We start from the raw sequence: 22,235 nt of genomic DNA on the forward strand, positions 1-22,235 counted from the left end.
TGGTTGGGGGGGGGGGGCCTCCTGATTGGGCACCCTGTGCCCCAAGGAGGGCCCCCCAGTGCAGCACATGCAGGCCCTGCTGTAGCACCTCTCCCCACCCTCCTAAACGACCTCCATGTCCCTCGCCAGGGCCCAGCTGATTGCCCCCAGCGAGGCCCAAAACCCCACTCACCTTTATGGAGGCTGATGTCCGTGGTCCTCTTCTGGCTGGGTGCAGTCCCAGCAGAGGCCACCGCTCCCAGTGGCGCTGCTGGGACTGAGGAGCTAACAGCCCACTGATTGGCCAGCAGCTCTTTGAGGCGGGACTGTCTGCCTCAGAGGGGCGGCGCTCCCACCTGGGGCCAATTCAGGGCCTGGTCCATGTAAAATTATGACATGGCTTCCAGGTCTGGTGGAGGCGGGCTCACCCCTGACTTTTGCTAGGGGTGGGACCTTCGCCCCAATGTAAAATTCCAGATCATGACTTAGATGCTGAACAAGGACTGATGCCTAAACCTGATACATTTGTTTCTCCAAGAAACGCTTGCACACTTTGTTAGCTAATTGCCTTTGTTATTGGAATTTGAGGGATTGTTTACTAAAAGCTGTAAGATAGCAAGTTATTCAGTGATCCTGAGTTCAAATACAATAACCTTTACTCTGGTTGGGGAGTCAGTATCAAGGGGTCACCATCTTAAAATTGTCACTGAGTGAGGAGAGAAGGTTTGGAAAAAATACTAGATGCAGAGGCCGTGGGAACATGCAATGCTTTACCACAGGAAGTGATGGAGGCAGAGACCATTGCATCTTTTATGGAAAATTGTTTAAATATTTGAAGCGGAAGATATGGGTTAGTTTAGGATTGCTCTAGCAAAGAGCCAGACAGTCACGGTAGGCTGAGTGGCCTTTTTCTGTGCTTTAGACTTGGTCTTTTTAAAAAGTTTGAAATTGCTGGGTTTTATTTCACAACCAGTAGAAGTCTTTCCATGTTTTCATTGTTTTTACACAGTGGGTCAGTAACAGGATGTGTAGCTTTAAAGTTAAACTTAAAAAAAATATTTTTTTTATTTAATGGGGCCCACCCAGGCTATAATTTCTAAACATCCCAAAAGGCTCCCTATGGTTTATTTGGAAAATGTGAGTTTTGGGTGTTACAAATTACAAAGATCAGACTGCTGACAATCTGCATCCTAGCCATTTAATTTACGATGAACATTAAAGTACTCTCCTCAGAAGAGACAAACATAGTCCATTTGGCCACCAAACCTACTCCCTGCATGGACCTTATAATTTTCCAGGTGCAGAAAAAAGCCTTGATGAGGTGTCAATGGGGAGATGAAGGAAAATCAAATTGACAAAGCGTACTGAACAAAGCCAGTGAAAAAGCAGCTTTTAGTTTAGGTAATTTTAACAGAATAGACTTAAGCAGTGTATCCTTGGAAAGGTTGGTTAAATACAAGAAATTTTATTGCACTACCCTCTAACTGGTATCTAGGTGTTGCATTTTTTGGTTGAAATTTTTTATGATGGGGAATGCCAGTCCGAAGGGATCAAACCAATTCATGATCGAACTCCCCCGACTCTGCTCTCACACCTGCCTTGGAACAAGCCGCACCGCAGCACCACTGTGATGTTTCCATCTTCCACACCAGCCTGTGGGCTCTTACAGACCACAGCAATAGATCCAAGGAGACATCAGTGAAGTGAGGTGCAGACCTGGCACATTAGGACTCCATTATGACACATTTTTTGTTTCCCCAGCTCCACAATCTATACCCAGAGATAAGTGCAGTGATGTCTCTGGTGACTTTGTAACCCAGCCACTTTATTTTTATCTGACTTCCAAGGTTCTTGATCAATTAGCGTGAATAGGAATGATGACACATGAGTCTACTGCAGCTTCACTATTTAAAAGGACACTTCCAAGATGATAGATGACATCACTTCCCTGATGTCTCCTTGGATCTAATGCTGTGGTCTGTAAGAGCCCACAGGATGATACCCTTCCCTATCAATGGGAGGAAGAAGGATGTCACTCAAAGCATAACTGCCTCGCTGGAGTTTGCTCAGGAGATGAGCATCAGGACTATGGTGCCCACTCCTGGATTCAGTGCCAAACATGGTTGAATGACCTAATCAGGGCAGGAATGGTGGATACAGTAGCTTGATGTCTGTATTACACCCACCCCCTTACTCTGTCTTCTCAAGTCTGCATTTCACTCCTCATGCCACTTACCGTGCAGGTGCGCCCATCCTTCTCTGTCTATGCACTTACTCACATCTCCGTCTGACCATCCACTACTGATACTCACCTTCATCTTGATGCAAAGTCATAGCTCTCCCTCATAGTGACCCTCAACAAATGTTGTCCACCCATCATTCAATACATTCCATTACTCTCACTCATAGGCCTCTTCTCCCCCTCCTTGCAGGAGAGAGTATAGAACACCTTGCTGTCAGCAGCCAGTAAAATAATGATCGTGCATAATGATCACTTATAACATTCTTACCTTGACCGTTCCAATTTGTGTCTTTAATTGTGTGTCCTGCAGGAGGTGGTCCAGGAGGACGAAGGCGACTCCTTAGCAGAAGTCATAGACGCTGAGGGTGCACCATCACAGGACTCATTCAGACCATGCACTAGCTCAGGTATCCGCACTTTGCTGAAATTGGTAAGGCGTCTCGCACATCAAAAGTGAACAGATGGTGGAGATAGGGACAGGAGCAGAGGGTGCATGATGTTGCAAGCTCTGCACAGGCAGTTGAAGATGCTGAACCTCAGGGACTGTCGTTGAAGAGGGTGCTTCATGCGCAGCAGCAAAGAATGTGCAATGTGCTGGCAGGCTTTCCAGTCGCAATGTGCACACCTGGAGAGAGAATAGAGGAGTTTGTCTCAAGCATGAGTGGCATCATGTCACAGGCATTAGCAATGGCATCTGCATCCATGGAAAGAGTGGCCATCTACTGGAGCATCAAATGTGGCAATCAAACCTTCACTAATAGCCTGCGTACTATGGGCTGAATTTTATTTTCCTGCTGCCAGGCGGCGGGTGAAAAAAATGGCGGCCCGCATGCATATGCCGCGCACTGCCATGCTGCCATGATCTAGCATGCGGCAGCATATTTCCATATACAGGATGGTCCACACCACCACCACCCGCCCCCCCTCCCCCACAAAGTATGTGGTGGGGGTGGGCTTTGTGATGCCGGCAACAGTGTCAGCTGCCTCTGTGCTGGTGCCGGCGCCATTTTTAAAGGGCTGCCAGACCTGCACAGAGAGTACAAAGTTCAATCCCAGAACCCACCCCCCTTCCCCCATACACTGTACATAAATGTATGACCTGTTTCCTCACCCACCCCACCCAATACACAGAAAATAAACAGTAACCCTGTTCCCCACCACCTCCCACCACCCCCCCACCACCAAAACACTTAAATTGAATTGTTGACCTCTTCCCACCCCCCGCTCCCCCCAACAGTTACACACCAGCTGTACATTGATGGAGTGGAAGACCTTGCAGTTTACGATCACTCCTGGGTGATCTGGGGGTTTGGGGGGAAGGGGGAGGGAGGAGGGGGTGCCTTGATTGTCACATGTAGGTAGTCAATGATACCTTGCACCTATGGGGAGCCAGCCAGAGCCACAAATCTGACTGGCATCATCGATGGCAAAATGTACATAATTGCCTGCCATGGCAAACATGGTGTCAGTCACCTATGTGATACATTTGTGAGCAGTCAACCGAGAAATGCTGCAAATGTCTCTGGTAGATTCCTGGAAGGAGCCAAAGGCAAAGAACTTGAGGGCAGGAGTGACTTTGCTAGCTACTGGTAAAGTGTGGTGGCTAGGTCCACTTGGCAGCAGGTCTTTTTCCAACAAGTTGCAAATATCTGCCATGACCTGACTTAAGACCCTGATCCTCCTGAGGCACTGGTGTTCAGACATGTCCAGGAAGTTGATCCTCTGCCTGTGCAGGTATTGACTACTGTATGCTGCACCTCTTTGCTCATCCTGTCTCCCCTATGGAACAGAAAGCTGCTCCTTCTGGTGCTGCTGCTAAAGCTCCTGCTGCAGCTTCCCCTGTTGCTGGTGCTGCTGATCTTGCTCCTGAACTGAGGTCCAATCTAAAAACAACATAGTCGGCACCCATGCTGATCTATCAGAGGTGCAAAATGGAGATCAGACACACAAACCTCCCATGTGGTGAAAGCTGCCACCCAAGTAGTGAAAGTGACCTCCAAAGTGGTAGAAATCAGCTGCAACATAATGAAAGTAACTTGTAAAGAGGTGAAAGTAAACTCTCAGAACAAGTAGTGAGGAAACATCTTCACACAATTAGGCAAGGATGCAGCTGTGAGGTTTCAGTACTTATGGAAATTTTTGTCTGTCATATCTTGAGCCCCCCTTAATTGCCACTGAGTTCTTGTAATGCTTTCACTGGCAAGTTCCCACAGTGAAAGCCCAAAACCCCAATTAAGATAGCTCTTAATGAGCAGTTAACATATTGAAATTGCTAACCCACCTCTTCAAGGGGGTTCCTCACACACAGACTAATGCGCTGCAGTTAAAAGGGGTAGCTGATGGATTGGAGTCGGTTTCCCGGCACATTGTCAATATCAGCACTTTTAAACCCCATAGCCATCCCAAATCCACACACTCTTGGAAGTTAAAACTCCCCCCACTCCCCCCCCCCCCCCCCCACCCCGCCCCGCAACAATCCCTGAAGATGTACTGAACTGTTGGACGTGCCATCTTTCAGATCAGATATTAAATCAAGCCACTGTCTGCCCTCTCAGGGGGATGTAAAAGATCCCATGCCACTATTCGAAGGACAGATGAGTTCTCCCTGGTGTCCTGGTCAATATTTATCCCTCAACCAACATCCCTAAATCAGATTATCTGGTCATTAACTCCTTGCTGTTTGTGGCACCCTGATGTGCACAAATTGGTTGCCATGTTTCCCTACAACAGTGATTACACTTCAAACGTACTTCACTGGTTGTGAAGCACTTTGGGGTGTTCTAAGACAGTTGTGGTGTTGTACTAGTTGGGCTTCTTTAATTTGTTTGGGCTTCAGATGTTGTCTGAAACATAAGCTTTCGATCTGATGTAGTTTAACTTGTTCTCCTTCCAGAGAGGGTAAAACCCACACTACTGTTTAAATATGAATGTGGCGATGCATCTCAAGCCCTGAATGTGCATAACACCAGTCAAGTGGAAAACTAATAAAGCTGAGGTTGTTGGGAAAATCTCATTTCCTGGCGGTTGCTCTAAGCATTTTGTTGCAATCCAATCTACTATAACAACAATTTTAATAGATATTTTCAAACTGCAGGATCTCCACATTCCAGTCAATGTATCACTAGGGACACTGACCAACATGATAATTGAGTAGGACACTCCCATAAAGGGTACATTTTTCCATTGTTCTGATTGCTCCATTAACTGCTGTGTTCATTGACGTGTTAAACTGGAAAATGTCAAAACACTCCGAACCATAGTCTATTCCTGCTCCATAAACAATCTATTTTCCATAAAACCTTAAGCATGTAGAAGGAACTTAGTGAGTTATTGGTGAGAACATTCGGTTCACCAGTTCTGTGGGCAATTACAATTATTTTTTGAAATGTAAATTGTCGACATCCTTCTGTAAATTGCTGACGTAACAAGTAGGGTTGCCAAACCTCCAGGATTGGTCTGGAGTTTCCAGAATTGAGGATTTTACTCCTGGGCAATGTCCTGGGGAAAAAATCTTAGGGGATTAAAACAAAATGTGATTTCTTTCATTTTCTTTGAGCATTTCTGTGATTTAAAAAAATTGGAGATAGGAAGAAAGACTTGTCAGTCAATAATCATCCAATCAGATAGTAAAGAGTCTACTCATTCTCCAGTTGGTGAGGAAGGCAGTGTGCTGTAAGGATGGACATGCTGGGCAACAAATGGTGGGAACATGGGCGCGGGGCGATTGGAGGCAAGAGGTCAGGTGATGAAACCTCCAGGAATGTATTCAACCAGAGTTGGTAGACCTAGGAACAGGAGAACTGCAGACTGATTTAAAACATACAACCAGGCAAAGGATTCTCTAAACAGGGGTTGTATCTGAATTTACTCAGTTCATTTGGATTAAGAGCAAAAGGTCATTATTATGAGGTCATTATCTCAGTGCTGTTTGTGGGGTCTTGCTGTGTGCAAATTGGTTGCCACATTTCCTACATTACAACAGTGACTACATTTCAATGTACCCCCACTGGGTGTATAGTGTGTTGGTGTAGTAAAAGGTGCTATGTAAATGCAATGTTCTTTCTTCTGTTTCAGTGTTTCAAAAATAATAGCGAAAATAGGAACAGGAACACGCCATTCAGCCATTCAAGCCTCTGTCCCTTAACTCCATTTACCTGCCTTTGCTCCATATCGCTTGATAGTCTTGCCCAACAAGAATCTCTCTATTTCAGTACTGAAAATTTCAATTGACACCAGCACCCTTTTGTAGCCTTTTGGAGGAAGAGAGTTCTGGATTTCCACCATCCTTTGTATGAAGCAGTATTTCCTGATTTCACTCCTGAATGGCTTGGCTCAATTTTTAAGATTGTGCCCCCATATTGCATGTATTCGGGTGAAACAAAAGCAATAGCCAAGAAGCCAATAGACCAAGCTGCACTCTGCATTCAGGTTCCAACCGGTCAACTAAAATAAGGACTAATTCTAGGGAATCGCGAACAGCGGCAGACCCTGTGTGGAGACAACTACCAGAGAGAGTATAAAGCAAGACCCAGGCTCGGGGCCTTCACTTACCTGGAAGGAGTCGGGAGCAGCGATGGATCCTGTGTGGAGACAACTATCGGAGAGAGTATAAAGCAAGCCTCAGGCTTGGAGCCTTCACTTACCCAGAGGGAGTCGGGAGCAGCAGCGGACTCTGCATGGAGACAACTATTGGAGAGAGTATAAAGTGGGACCCAGGCCTGATAACATTTTCATCCACTCAATTCAAACAGATAAAGGTGTCAGCTGTTGCTCTATTGTGTCACTCTCCCCTTTGAGTCAGAAGATTGTAGGTTCAAGATCCAGGGACTCGAACATATAATCCAGCTCGACAGGTTCATTACCTCTAGACTTGACTATTCCAACACACTCCTAGCTGGTCTCCCAAATTCTACTCTCTGTAAACTTGAGGTCATCCCAAACACTGCTGTCTGTGTCTTAAAACGCATCAAGTGCCGTTCCCCTATCACCCCTGTGCTCGCAGACCTATATTGGGTCCGAGTCAAGCAACGTGTTGATTTTAAAATTCTCATCATTGTTTTCAAATCCCTCCATCTCTGTAATCTCCTTCAGCCCCACAAGCCCCCAAGAAATCTGCATTCCTCTAATTCTGGCCTCTTGTGCATCCTTGATTTTAATGGCTGCACCACTGGTGGCAGCCTTCATCTGCGTCAACCTCTGGATTACCCTTCCTAAACTTTTCTGCTTCTCCACCTTGCTTTTCTCCTTTAAGACACTCCTTAAAACCTCCCTCTTTGACCATGCTTTTGGTCATCTGACCTAATTTTTTTTGTGGCTCAGTGCCACACTTTATTTTATAATACTCCTGTAAAGCACCTTGGGATGTTTTATTATGATATAGACACTATATAAATATAAGTTGTTGTTTTTGACACTTCCAGTGCAGAACTGAGGGAGGGCTGCGCTGTCAGAGGTGCCATCTTTTTGAGGAGATGTTACACCATGGCCACATCTGCCCTCTGAAGTGGATGTAAAAGATTCCATGGCACTATTTTGAAGAAGAGCAATTGAGTTCTCCCCAGTGTCCTGGTCAATATTTATCCTTCAACCAACAACAGGAAATCAAATTATCTGGTCATTATCACATTGCTGTTTGCAGAACATTGCTAGGCACACGCCAGCTGCCTCATTTTCCTACACAACAACACTTCAAAAGAACTTTATTAGAATGTTACGTTGATAGGGTATGGTGAAGAAGAGTGGGAGGAGGCTTGTGTACAGCATAAACACCAGCATGGACCAGTTGGGCCAAATGGCCTGTTTCTGTACTGTACCATTAATTTATGAAATTCCACACTTCTTTAGACAAAAAAAATGTTATTTTACATCTGCTAACTAGTGTACATTCTTCTATGACCTGCACAGCCGTACAGATGGAAGGGAGATAAAAGACTGTGAATGCTGGGTCAATTAAAAATTTTCAAGTTAAATTCTTTACACACACATACCCACACAAACCTATTTTTAGGCTTAGGACACTTTTAAGAAGCCCCAATTCAGCATGTTCTGTTGGATTTTCAATTTGTGTCGTGTTGGTGATTGTAAATATCAATGCACGATGTTGGCAGTTCTGACATTGTTCATCGTGGCGCCAAATATACTTCTTTCCTCTGAGCGCACAAGGCAGAAGAATAAAAGAAAATTCAGCCAATTGTCTGAGTAGGACCATGAAATGCTTTGCAGCTGTTTTAAACCCATTGTCAAAAAACAGATGCATACTTTACAAAAAAAAGGCATTTCCACAGTGCAGTGGAAACACAGCAAAAGCAATTGTCCCAAACAGCACCTTCAAAAAAGAGCTGGATAAGTTCCTGAATGGAATGAGGAGTTCCTCAGGGTAGTGTCCTAGGCCCAACCATCTTCAGCTGCTTCATCAATGACCTTCCTTCAATCATAAGGTCAGAAGTAGGGATGTTCTCAGATGATTGCACAATGTTCGGCACCATTCGTGACTCCTCAGATACTGAAGCAGTCCATGTAAAAATGCAGCAAGACCTGGACAATATCCAGGCTTGGGCTGATAAGTGGCAAGTAACATTCGTGCCACACAAGTGCCAGGCAATGACCATCTCCAACAAGAGAGAATCTAACCATCTCCCCTTGACATTCAACGGCATTACCATCGCTGAATCCCCCCACTATCAACATCCTAGGGGCTACCATTGACCAGAAACTGAACTGGAGTAGCTATATAAATACCGTGGCTACAAGAGCAGATCAGAGGCTGGGAATCCTGAGGCGAGTAACTCACCTCCTGACTCCCCAAAGCCTGTCCACCATCTACAAGGCACAAGTCAGGAGTGTGATTGAATACTCTCCACTTGCCTTGATGGGTGCAGCTCCATCAACACTCAAGAAGCTCAACACCATCCAGGACAAAGCAGCCCGCTTGGTTGGCACCCCATCTACAAACATTCACTCCCTCCACCACCGACGCACAGTGGCAGCAGTGTGTACCATCTACAAGATGTACTGCAGCAATGCACCAAGGCTCCTTATACAGCACCTTCCAAACCCGCAACCTCTACCAACTAGAAGGGCAAGGGCAGCAAATACATGGGAACACCACCACCTGCAAGTTCCCCTCCAAGTCACACACCATCCTGACTTGGAACTGTATCGCCGTTCCTTCACTGTCGCTGGGTCAAAATCCTGGAATTCCCTAACAGCACTCTGGGTATACCTACCCCAAATGGACTGCAGCGGTTCAAGAAGGCAGCTCACCACCACCTTCTCAAGGGCAATTAGGGATAGGCAATAAATGCTGGCCTGGCCAGTGACGCCCACATCCCATGAATGAATTAAAAAAAAGAACATGGGTTAGTGGTCACTATTTGCACACATTGAGTTTTTGAGCCCATTGTTGGAAGAAGTTAAGCAAGGAAAGGAAGCAAGTGATCTTTGGAGGGGCAACAATCACAAGCTTCTTTTGTATTCCTCCTTATGACTATCTCATACCATATGGACAGAGATCCTGAAAGAAGTTGCTACTCTCAAATGGCTGTATAATGTATGGGGCAGGAAGACAAAAGCATCAATTAAGCAAATTTTTCAAGATCATTACAAGACTGGCACAGCAAGATTTTGCTATTTTCCTACAATATTCTCCCCTCCTCCCTTGAACTGAACCATTGTTGGAATACAATTCCACAGTTCCATTGGAAGCCATCGGACAGCAATCAGGAGCTGGAAGCCCACCTGGGATCTCCTAGCATTCAGCCGCTAGTCCTGCGGAGACGACAGAATGTTTTGATAGCGTAAATAAGGAGAAACCTTTTTCCAGTGGCTGAAGGATCAGTAACCAGAGGGCACAGATTTAAGGTAATTGGCAAAAGAACCAGAGGGAGAGGAGGAGAATTTTTTTATGCAGTGAGTTACTATGATCTGGAATAGACTACCTGAAAGAATGGCAGAAGCAGATTCAACTATAACTTGCAAAAAGGAATTGATATACTCTTGAAAAGGGAAGACTTGCTGGACTTTGAAGCAAGGGTTGGAAGTGGGGCTAACTCTTCCAAAGAGCCAGTACAGGCATGATGGGCTGAATGACCTCCTTTTGTTGCATGATTCTCTAACTATGAGTTGAGTACAGTGAAGCCTCTTTGAGGAGGCCCTGGTCAATCCGTTCTAATGATGTACAAGCACTGGTTACTATGACTTTGATGTCTTTTTAGAGTAACTGGGTGACACTGAGATTGTATTTCAGTGGGGAGGAGACTAGGCGTCTTTGTGTAGCACAGATCAAAGAAGGACCAGAGCCCTAAATGTCAAGCTTTGGGTGTCTTGACATTCAGACGTGAGTAATAGGCACCAGAAGCATAACACTCACATTGTCCCAGATCATAAATAATCAAAGCCTTCTGCAACGATCCAAAGAAAACACAGGCATTCACACAAAGCCAACATCATCAGCCTTCATTAACAAGCAGCCCATGTAGGGTCGGCAATACAGCCACAGCACAAGAGATCTCTTTGAACTGCACAACAAGCCCTGTGTTGGTTTCGTTATTGCTTGCTTTTAAATCCCGCTGTTATCCTGCATTATTTACTTGTTAAAACGAGTTGAGCTCACTTTGGGTGGGGGAGGGGAGGAAAGGCAAGCCTTCCCCAGTGGAAACAGCTTGACGTAGACTCAAGTAAAAGTTCTCGATGGAGAATTTTTCCAGTGTTTGGACAGGTTTGCATATAATTGATTTGAATTTGGAGCCAACTACAGTACATAATGTCCACATTTGTGCAGAAAAACGTCTGGCTACTAAAAGAATAACGTACAGACCTCACTTTGATTGCATTTATATATAGTCCCCTACACTTCAATAGGAGTTGGAGTTTGTTTAATGATCATTGAAGTACATGGTATAGGGATTGGTGCGAGTCATCACTGCAACGGCAGTTATTTTTGTAATTTTTTTGTGAAAACGTAATCAAACCAGTGCCACACTTAATGCTGTTGTTTCCACAAGCTTCTTATTTTTTTATATTTTACGATCTTCCATGAAGCTTTTTTCTTCTTGTTACGGTAAGCTCTCAAATATCAAGACCATTTCCTCATGACATCATAAAGCAGATCAAGTGCCTCAGTCAGTACGACCCATTCCAACAACTTTCAAAAGGCACTCCATTTATTACCAGTTTATGTGAATACATATTTATGAGCGATATTAAAAGGATACTTCAGAGGGAGTCATGAAATACTGTTTATGTTGGTTTGGCTTCACTCGTGTATATAAATTGCCGTTCATCCTTCCCCATGAAACATCCTAATCCTTCCAATTTTGCAAAAGGATTCTGTTAAGATAGGAAATAACAGAATACAGGAATCCAGTTTTGATTTTCCTAAATTATAGGCATTTAGATTCACCTCCTGTTCCTTCCTATTCCCTCCAATTATTTTTTTTTTTAATAATATTTTTCTCCCTGCTTTCCTAAAGGTACTGACTCATGTTGGAACACAGTTCCACAGCCACTAGCTCTCTACTTTTCAACTGAAATAGTAAACATCAGTCTATCTCGATCCTGTCCTCACCTGAAACATTTATGCTTTCCTCAAGGTGGTGATTGTAGGATGCTATATAAGATAATGAGAGAAATATTTTAACAATACAAAAGCCAATATTAATATCTTTGTATTATGAGCATGTCTTCTGTGTGATAGAGACTAAGTCATGATTTAGAGATTATGTCATTAGGATTCCACAGCGAATGCTAAGTAAGCAGGAGATGTCAGGTTAATGCAATTTTAAAAGCATCAAAGGGTTTGTGCAAGAATTATAACTTGTTCGGAGCCAAGCGTCTATGTTTTGGCTTATTTTCAGTCTGTCATGGTCTGGTTTTTATAACCTTGCAACATTATCTTACCTTCTACTGATAAAAATAAACAATATTCAACATTCCAGTGAGAATGGTGTGTGTGTGTGTGTGTGTGTGTGTGTGGTATGACATTCTCATCTACTGGTATAGTGGGATTTGGCACATAAAAATCCCATGACAATTACCTCAGAATTGATAAATTTAGAGCAAGGTATCTGACAGTGTACATCTAGGTATATGAACAGGCTCACTTTCAATAATTCTTTGGTATTCTGTGATGAGACATGCCTGGATTACTTAGACCCAAGGGATATCCTACCAGTAAGTATATAGACTTGCTTGTCCTTTCCATCAATATTAATAAATCCAACAAATTGATTTGTCTCTGGCATCTAAACCTATGTAATGTGGATTAATCTACTTGGTCAATCTAACAATGATCAAGAGGCCGAACTGCATTTTTTTCATTCCTCAAGGCCTGAGGTCATTTGTACACCCTTGCACTGCATGGATTGGCCATCTCAGCACAGACTTCGGAAAAGAACATCGAGTCCATATAGCCCATATGAGTATTATATTTACTCAAATGAGCAGGGAGCCCTAATTATTTTTAGCTTCTTGTTTTTTTGTATTCGTTCGGCTGATGGAGACGTTGCTGGCTAGGCCAGCATTTATTACCCATCTCTAATTGCCCATGAGGAGGTGGTGGTAAGCTACCTTCTTGAACCGCTGCAGTCCTTGGGTTGTAGGTACACCAACAATGCTGTTAGGAAGGGAGTTCCAGGATTTTGACCCAGCAACAGTGAAGGGATGGTGATATGGTTCCAAGTCAGGATGGTGTGGTAAAATCATCTGTGCTGCGGAGATAAGTAGCGAAAAAAAAAGTCAACTAGAGGTTCCAGCTGCTGACTTTGAAAGAACCCATGCAAGGTCATCAGGCGAGCACTAGATCGAACCAAGTAGGATGCCCTCCACTATTAACTAACCTAACGCCACCTGTTAAAGCGATGGCAGGCTCACAATGTGCTGAAGTGCATTGGGTGTGAAAGCCTGTGGTCTACAACATGCCAAAGATGCTCAGGCATTTTAATGCATGTGGAGAACTAGTAAAATATAGAACCATTGAAGTTTCGGAACAGATGGAGGGCACCCAGCCCTTTGCAACCGTGTTGGCTCTTTGTTAGACTAATTTGAAACTTCTTCCTTTCTCCCCGTTATCCTGTATCTTCATCTGCATCAAATATTTACCCACTATTCCCTTAAAAGGTGCAGTGATCTCTGGCTCAATCATTTCCTATGGGAATGCATTTCAAACTTCAAGAACAACAACCTTCATTTCTGTAGTAATTTAATGTAGTAAAACATTCCGAACTGCATCACAGGAGCACTATTAAACAAAATTTGACACCAAAGCACATAAGGCAATGGTAGGACATGTGACCATAAAGAAATTTTTGCTCTCCGTGGCAATTTTAAATTGATGTAACCTTCATTACTGACTCACCAACCAGAAGAAATAGTCTTTCCCTATTCACTTTTTTAAAACCACTCACAATTTTTTAAATTTTCAATTAAACCTCCTCTTTGCATTGCTCCAGTGGAAATAGTCCCAGAATCTCAAGTCTCTTTATAAGCATTGTTACAGCACATCCTGGTGAATCTATGCTGTGCATTGTATGATTTTAATGTCCTTTCTATAATGGGGCAGCCAAAACTGTACACAGTATTGTAACTGTGGCTTAGCCAATGCTTTGTCCAAATTATTCAATGCTTCTGTTATATCTGTATATATTGTTATGCTATGTGTAAAGTGTTAGGAACTAATTAGCTCGGAACTAGTTGTTATGTGTAAGTGTTCCAGTAGTGGGTCACATTCACGACTGCACTGGGGAGTCATGTTATATGTAACACAAGAACCTGTGGAAACAGGTTCTACAGCACAAGCATGGTGCTGAAATACACAAGACTGACTCCAGCCTTTTCCAAGTTTAAAGTGTGATTCTTTTCAACATCTGGGAACCGGAAACAACATAAAGATGAAACATGGTGGCAGCGAGTGTCTGTGAGTAAACCTACAACATGTTTAAAGGCATCAGATTGCAAAAAGTGACCCAAATTAGTGCCAGAGAGAGAGTGACTCGTGCGAAAACTCTTTAAAAAAAAATGTCAGCTGGGACAGGAATGAATACACTGCAACAGCCCATAATGAATTGGGGAGCAGATGATGTCGTATAGGCATTTGGGAAGTTTAAAAAAAAGTGCAATTTGGCATTCAATAGTTTCCTAAAGGGTACTAGTGAAGAGGAGAGGGTCAGCTATATCCTTCTGTGGGCTGGAGATAAAGGATTAAATTTATTTAACAGCTGAGACCTAAGCAAAGAGGACAGTAGACACTCAGTCAAAATTTTTGAAAGATTCAGCACCCATCTCCAGCCAAAATCAAATCATCAGATATACCAATATGAATTTCAAGGCCTCAGCAGGAACTAGGTGAGCCTATTGACAAATTTGTAGCAAGATTGAAAACTGCAGCCAGAAAATGTAAATTTAAGGACACAGATGAACGGCTGATAGATCAGCTTTAAAAATGGCACCAGCGCCTGTGCACAGGCAGCTGTTGCCATTGCCGGGGATAAACAGCCAGCCCCCTCCACGAGATTGGGGGGGCGGCTATTTAAATGAGCTACCACACTTGAGAACGCGGTGGCTCTTTGGCGTTTGACCTCGCCACCAAGATCAAGCGTTGGGCTCTTGAAATCCAGCCCTACCATTGCCTTCCCTTTATCTATCGAATCAATCACTTCCTCAAAAAACAGGACATGTTTTTAACAAGTCAGTTACTGGAACAATTGCATAGTAGTTCTGTTAGTCAACTAGTAATCCAGAGACCTGGACGATACTCCAGAGAGATCCGTTCTAATTCCACAACAGCAGCTGGGGAATTTCATTCAATTAACTATATAATTCTGAAATTTTAAAAAAAACTAGTCTCAGTAATGGTGGCCAAGAAAACTACCAGATTGTAGTAAAAAGCCAACTGGACCATTAGTGTCCATTAGAGAAAGAAGTCTACCATCCTTAACTGGTCTAGCCAATATGTGACTTCAGATACACAGCAATGACTCTTAACTGCACTCTGAAATGATCTAGCAAATCACTCTGTTGTATCAAACCACTATAAAAAAGTCAATTAAGAATAAATCCAGATGGGCCACCCAGTATCGACCTAGGCACTGGAGACAACAAAGGCATGCTCAGTCAGGTAAACCCTGCAAAGTTCTCCTCACTAACAGTTGGAGACTTGTGCCAAAGTTGGGAGAGTTGTCCCCCACTCTAGTCAAGCAACAGCCTGACATTGTCATACTCACAGAATCGTACCTTTCGGCCAATGTCGCAGTCTGCTCCATCACCATGCCTGGGTATGTCTTGTACAACTGTTAAGACAGATCCACCAGAGGTGACAGCACGGTGGTATATAGTCGGGAGGAAGTGGCTCCGCAAGTCCTCAATATTGACTCTGAACCTCATGAAATTTCATGGCATCAGGTGAAACATAAATACGGAAACCTCCTGCTGATTACCACCAAGTACCCTCCCTGAACTGATGAATCAGTGCTCCTCCATGTTGAACACCACTTGGAAGAAGCACCTAGGATAGCAAGGGCACAGAATCTACTTTGGGTAGGAACCTCAATGTGCATTACCAAGAGTGGCTTGGTAACACTACTACTGACCGTGCTAGTCCAGTACTGAAGGACATATCTGCCAGACTGGGGCTACGGCAGATGGTGAGAGAACCAAAATGACAAAAAAACCTACTTGACCTCGCCCTCACCAATCCACCTGTCACAGATACATCTGCCCATGACAATATTGGTAGAAGTGACCACCACACAGTTCTTGGGAAAACAAAGTCACATCTTCTCACTGAGGATGCACACCATTATGTTTTGTGGCACTACCACTGTGCTAAATGGGAAAGATTCAGAACAGATCTAGCAGCTCGAAACAGGGTATCCATGAGGTGCTGTGGGCCATCAGCAGTATTGCATTCCACCACAATCTGTAACCTCATGGCATGGCATATCCATAACTTTACCACTACCATCCACCAGGGGATCAAGCCCAGTCAATCAGGAATGTAGAAGAGCATACCAGGAGCAGCACCAGTCATATCTAAAAATGAGGTGCCAACCTAGTGAAGCTACAACACAGGACTACATTCATGCTAAACAGCAGAATCAGCATGATATAGACAGAGCTAAGTGATCCCACAGCCAACAGATCGGATCAAAGCTCTGCAGTCCTGTCACTTCCAGTCATGAATGATGGTGGACAATTAGACAACGAACGGGAGGAGGGGGCTGCACAAACTTCTCTATCCTCAATGAGGGCGGAGGACAAGGTTGAAGCATTTGCAACCATCTTCAGCCAGAAGTGCCAAGTAAATGATCCATCTCGGCCTCCTCCTGATTTTCCCAGCATCACGGATGCCAGTCTTCAGCCAATTCGATTCACTCAACACGATATTAAGAAATGGCTGATAACATTGGATACAGCAAAACGTAAGGGCCCAACAACATCCCGGATGTAGTGTTGAAGACTTGTACCCCAGAACTAGCTGCACCACTAACTAAGCTTTTCCAGTACAGCTACAACACAGCCATTCATCTGACAAACTGGAAAATTGCCCAGGTCCTGTCCACAAAAAGGACAAATGTAATTTGGCCAATTACTGCCCCATCAGTCTCCTCTCAATCATCAGCAAAATGATGGAAGGTGTCATCAGCAAGGCTATCAAGTAGCACTTATACGCCAATAACCTGCTTATTCATGCTCAGTTTGGGATCCACCGGGGCCGTCTGGCTCCAGACTTCATGACAGCCTTGATCCAAACATGATCAAAAGAGCTGAATTCCAGATGTGAGATGTGAGTGACTGCTGTTGACATCAAAGTACCATTTGACCAAATGTGGCATCGAGAATCCCTAGTAAATTTAAAGTCAGTGGGAATCAGGGGGCAAGCTTTCCATTGGCTGGAGTCATACCTAGCACAAAGAAAGATGGTATAAAAACAAGAAATGTTGGAAATACTCAGTAGGTATGGCAGCATCTGTGGAGAGAGAAGCAGAGTTAACGTTTCAGGTCAGTGACCCTTCATCAGGTCACCCGGGTTCTGATGAAGGGTCACTGACCTGAAACGTTAACTCTGCTTCTCTCTCCACAGATGCTGCCAGACCTGCTGAGTATTTCCAGCATTTCTTGTTTTTATTTCAGATTTCCAGCATCTGCAGTATTTTGCTTTTATTTATACAAAGACGGTTGTTGGAGACCAATCATCTCACCCTCAGGATATTGCTGCAGGAGTTTCTCAGGTCAGTGTCCTAGGCCCAACCATCTTCAGCTGCTTCATCAATGCCCTTCCTTCATGCTAAGGTCAGAAGTGGGGATGTTTGTTGATGAATACAGAGTGTTCAGTTTTATTCGCAACTCCTCAGATAATGATGCAGCAAGACCTGGACAACATTCAGGCTTAGGGCTTATATGTTGCAAGTAACATGCATGCCACACATGTGCCAGGCAATGACCATCTCCAACAAAAGAAAATCTAACCACCTTGTCTTGGCATTAAAGGCCTGCTCAGGTCGGGAGAAGGAACCTGACCGATCCACAGTGGACCCGAGCCCGACCTGGCCCGAGTCCCTCCAATTTTGCCCTGAGCCCAACCCAACCCAAGTCTGACCCGACTCAACCCGACCCGAGCCCGACCCAACCATGCCTTTACTTACCTTCCAACTGGGAAACTCCACGAAGCTGCAGCGCATGCGTGATGACATCATAATGACGTCACTCGCTCACTGCACAGACTCAGTTTCGTCCCGGACTCCCAGCTCAGGTAAGTTTTTTATCTTTAATACTTACCGGCAGAGCACTTACCGCGTGTGGCTGGCCCAACCCGACCTGACCCAAGCCCGACCCGGACTCGACCCGACCCGACCCCTGCCCAAAAGCCGGACGCGGAAGAAGGGCCCGACCCGATCCAAACCCAACGCATGTCGTCGGGTCCCATCGGGTTTGGGTCGGGTAACAGGCCTTTACTTGGCATTATCATCGCTGAATCCCACACCATCAACATCCTGGGGGTTGACCAGAAACTTAACTGAATCAGCCATATAAAGACTGTGGCTACAACAGCAGGTCAGAGGCTGGGTATTCTGTGGCAAGTAACTCAGCTGCAGACTCCCAAAAGCCTGTCCACCATCTACAAGGTACAATTCAGGAGTGTCATGGAATACTTCACACTTGCTGGATGAGTTGCAGCTGTTATAGTACTCAAGAAGCTCGACGCAATCCAGGACAAAGCAGCCCTCTTGATTGGCATCCCATCCAGCATCTTCAACATTCACTCCCTCCACCACAGGCACATCATGGCAGCAGTGTGTACCATCTACAAGATGCACTGCAGCAACTCGCCAAGGCTCCTTAGACAGCATCTTCCAAACCTGTGACCTCTACCACCTAGAAGGACAAGGGCAGCAGGATGACCACCACCACCACATTCCCCTCAACTCACACACCATCCTGACTCTCCTTCACTGTGGCTGGAAATCGTGGAACTCCCTCCCCAACAGCACTGTGGGTGTACCTACACCACACGGACTGCAGCCCTTCAAGCAAGCAGCTCAAAGGCAATTAGGGATGGGCAATAAATGCTGGCCTTATCAGTGATGCTCACATCCCATTAACAAATAGGAAAAAAGTTCAAGCTGGCTTCAATTAATCCACAAATTTCTAACCTTTCACTGATTGTATCTCCATTTTTAGATTGAAAAAGTTTTGACATTGGACCAATTGGTCCATAGTTATGCTTTAATCTTCTCTCTCTTCTTGATCAAAGGCGTTACTAATGAAGTTAACAGTATTTTTTTTTATTTTCTGAAACACAGTCACACACATCATGCACAAACATATCAGGAGTTGATTATTTACAGGAACAAATTAATATACAACCCTCCTTGCTGGGAATTTATTAAAACAGTTTCCAAGGAACACAAAACCCATTGAATATAAGCTATGAGTCCACAGCCTACATGTGTGGTACAGTATGATTAGGTGTTGTATGAAGTGATATTTTCATTGGAATGATATCATGAAATTTTCAAACTCTGGATATTTTTAGATCTCCTGTTGCATTAGTTAACTTTCTAGAGGCTGAAACATGAAAGGGGTTTATCCCATTTAACTCTTGAGTTTTGAACATTTCCCAAGGTGATGTCACTTGTGAAATACTCCATCTTGTATAAAAGGAAGAACAAGGAGTTCTGTTGGGTGAAGTGCACATCTCAGTAGAAAAATAAACGATAGAAACCTCTGGCACAAATTAAGTATGATGTGAGGAAGAAGCAAAAATGATTTCTAAATTCACTGCAGTAAATGCAGTATTGAAAAACGCACAGTCTACAATGTATTTTGTGGCATTGTGAGGGGAGATTCTGTCATAAATCATAATTGGGAAATTTTGTCACTCATGAACATCCTCTAAACACCGAGAAGACTGTAGCATTTAGAAGCTTGCACAATTCGTTATGGTAACAAGGTAAATGCTCTTCCTTTTGTGTTCCATGGTAAATAATTAACCCAACACTATATTGAGAACTTTAATTCCCTCCCAATTTTCTCTCCCCCTCCCCCAAAGACGTTGATCCTTGGGTATGTCTCTACAGACTTGATACGCCCTCCCGTATTTGTTCCAAGTGTTAATTCTTCACTTATGAGCCTGAACATTGATGTGTTTCCACCGTAAACTTCGTGATGTAGCCTTCGACTCCATCCCTCTTCCTAGCCACTTGAGGCTGAACCAGATGTTTGCAACTTTAGCATCCTCTTTGACCCTGAGATGACCTTCCAACACCATTTCCTCTCCATCATCAAGACAACCTACTTCCACCTCCAGAATATTGCCTGATTCATAGAAACATGGAAAATAGGGACAGGAGTAGGCCATTTGGCCCTTCGAGCCTGCTCCACCATTCATTATGATCATGGCTGATCATCCAACTCAGTAGCCTGTTCCGGCTTTCGCCCCATACCCTTTGATCCCTCTAGACCCAAGAGCTATATGTAACTCTTTTGAAAACATTCAATGTTTTGGCCTCAACTGCTTTCTGTGGTAGCGAATTCCACAGGCTCATCACTCTCTGGGTGAAGAAATTTCTCCTCATCTCAGTCCTGAAAGGTTTACCCCGTATCCTTTGACTATGACCCCTGGTTCTGGACTCCCCCACCATCGGGAACATCCTTCCTGCATCTACCCTGTCATGTCCTGTTAGAATTTTATAGGTTTCTATGAGATCCCCCCTCAATCTTCTGAACTCCAGCGAATATAATCCTAACCGACTCAATCTCTCCTTATATGTCAGTCCCGCCATCCCAGGAAACAGTCTGGTAAAACTTCGCTGCACTCCCTCTATAGCAAGAGCATCCTTCCTCAGATAAGGAGACCAAAACTGCACACAATATTCCAGGTGTGGCTTCACCAAGGCCCTGTATAATTGCAGCAAGACATCCCTGCTTCTGTACTCGAATCCTCTCGCTATGAAGGTCAACATACCATTTGCCTTTTTTACCACCTGTTGCACCTGCATGCTTACTTTCAGCGACTGGTGTACGAGAACACCCAGGTCTCACTGCATATTCCCCTCTCTCAGTTTATAGCCATTCAGATAAAATCTGCCTTCCTGTTTTTGCTACCAAAGTGGATAACCTCATATTTATCCACATTATACTGCATCTGCCATGCATTAGCCCACTCACTCAACTTGTCCAAATCACCCTGAAGCCTCTCTGCATCCTCCTCACAACTCACCCTGTTCATGCTCATTCATGCTTTCATCCTCTAGACTTGACAATTCAAGTGCTCCCCTGGCCATTCTCCCATCTTCCATCCTCTGTAAACTTGAGCTCCTCAAAAACCCTGCTGCTCCAGTGCTTATTTGCACCAAGTCCCATTCACACATCCGTCATGTGGCCGCTGACCAACATTGTCTCATGATCTGGTAATGCTTCAAATTTGTCTGTTAACATTACTTTGAAGCACTTTGGGACATTTTACCACATTAAAGGCGCTAAATAACTACAAGTTGCTGTTGTTGTTGGTTTTCACTCCTGGCCAGAGAACCTGAGGGGGTGAGGGGAGGGGAGCCGCTGAACTTGCTGCCAAGGAGCCTCTGCGAGAGACCTGCATGCAACCTTCAACTGGAGTAAAGAAGCTGATGGCTGGAGAAGACCTGGCATTCTGAAGGCGCATGATGGGAGAGGGCTTCAGGAGGGTACCACAGGTGAGATGGGGGTGACGGAGGGCCTGCAGCAGCAGAGGCCCACACTTTCATTGTGGATTCCAGATGAACACTCCTGATCTTCTTAGCCCCAGAAAAAAATGTTTAGACTGAACTTTTGGGGGTCTACTAGATGTCGATCAGGTTTCTCTGTGAGGCCATTAGAATTGCCTCACTCAGATTAGCATACGTTAATGAGGCATTCAAAAGGGAGGCAATTTGTTCTTGGCAAGGCAATAGTCATTGCCCATCCCTACTTATGAAGAGCCAATCACTTAGTGTGGGACTGGAGTCACAGGTAGGTTAGACCCAGGTAGGAGTTACGGGTTCCCTTCCCAAAAGGCCATCGGTCAACGAATTGAGTTTTAATCACAATCTGGCAGCTTTCATAGTCAATTTCTGATGAAAGCGCACAAATGACCAAATTCATTGAATTTAACCCATGACCTTGGAGTTGCTAGGCCAGTACCACCATCTTTCAGCTACAGTAGGAGGAATGAGTGAGCCAGATCCCAGCTGGCCATCAGTGCTTCTGTGAACCAGCTGCTGCAAAATAAACAGAAGATTCCATGGGAGCCAAACTCATTCTCATTTTTTTCCTCAATCCATCCAGGGAGCTTTCCCATCTCTTGTCACCTCACAAGTACACAACTGAGATCAGAAATCCACTAGTTTATGGGGAATTCAACCTGCATGTCACCGAGCATGACGGCATCTAATGATGCCGAGACGCATGGTAAAAATTTTGTTTGTACCTTAGATATTCTTGCGTTTGGTCATGCTGGCCGTAAGTGGTCACTGGTTCTTATGTTCAGGAATGTGTCTGCACT

The sequence above is a fragment of the Heterodontus francisci genome, chromosome 2 (assembly GCF_036365525.1).
Source record: "Heterodontus francisci isolate sHetFra1 chromosome 2, sHetFra1.hap1, whole genome shotgun sequence".
Taxonomy (NCBI): domain Eukaryota; kingdom Metazoa; phylum Chordata; class Chondrichthyes; order Heterodontiformes; family Heterodontidae; genus Heterodontus; species Heterodontus francisci.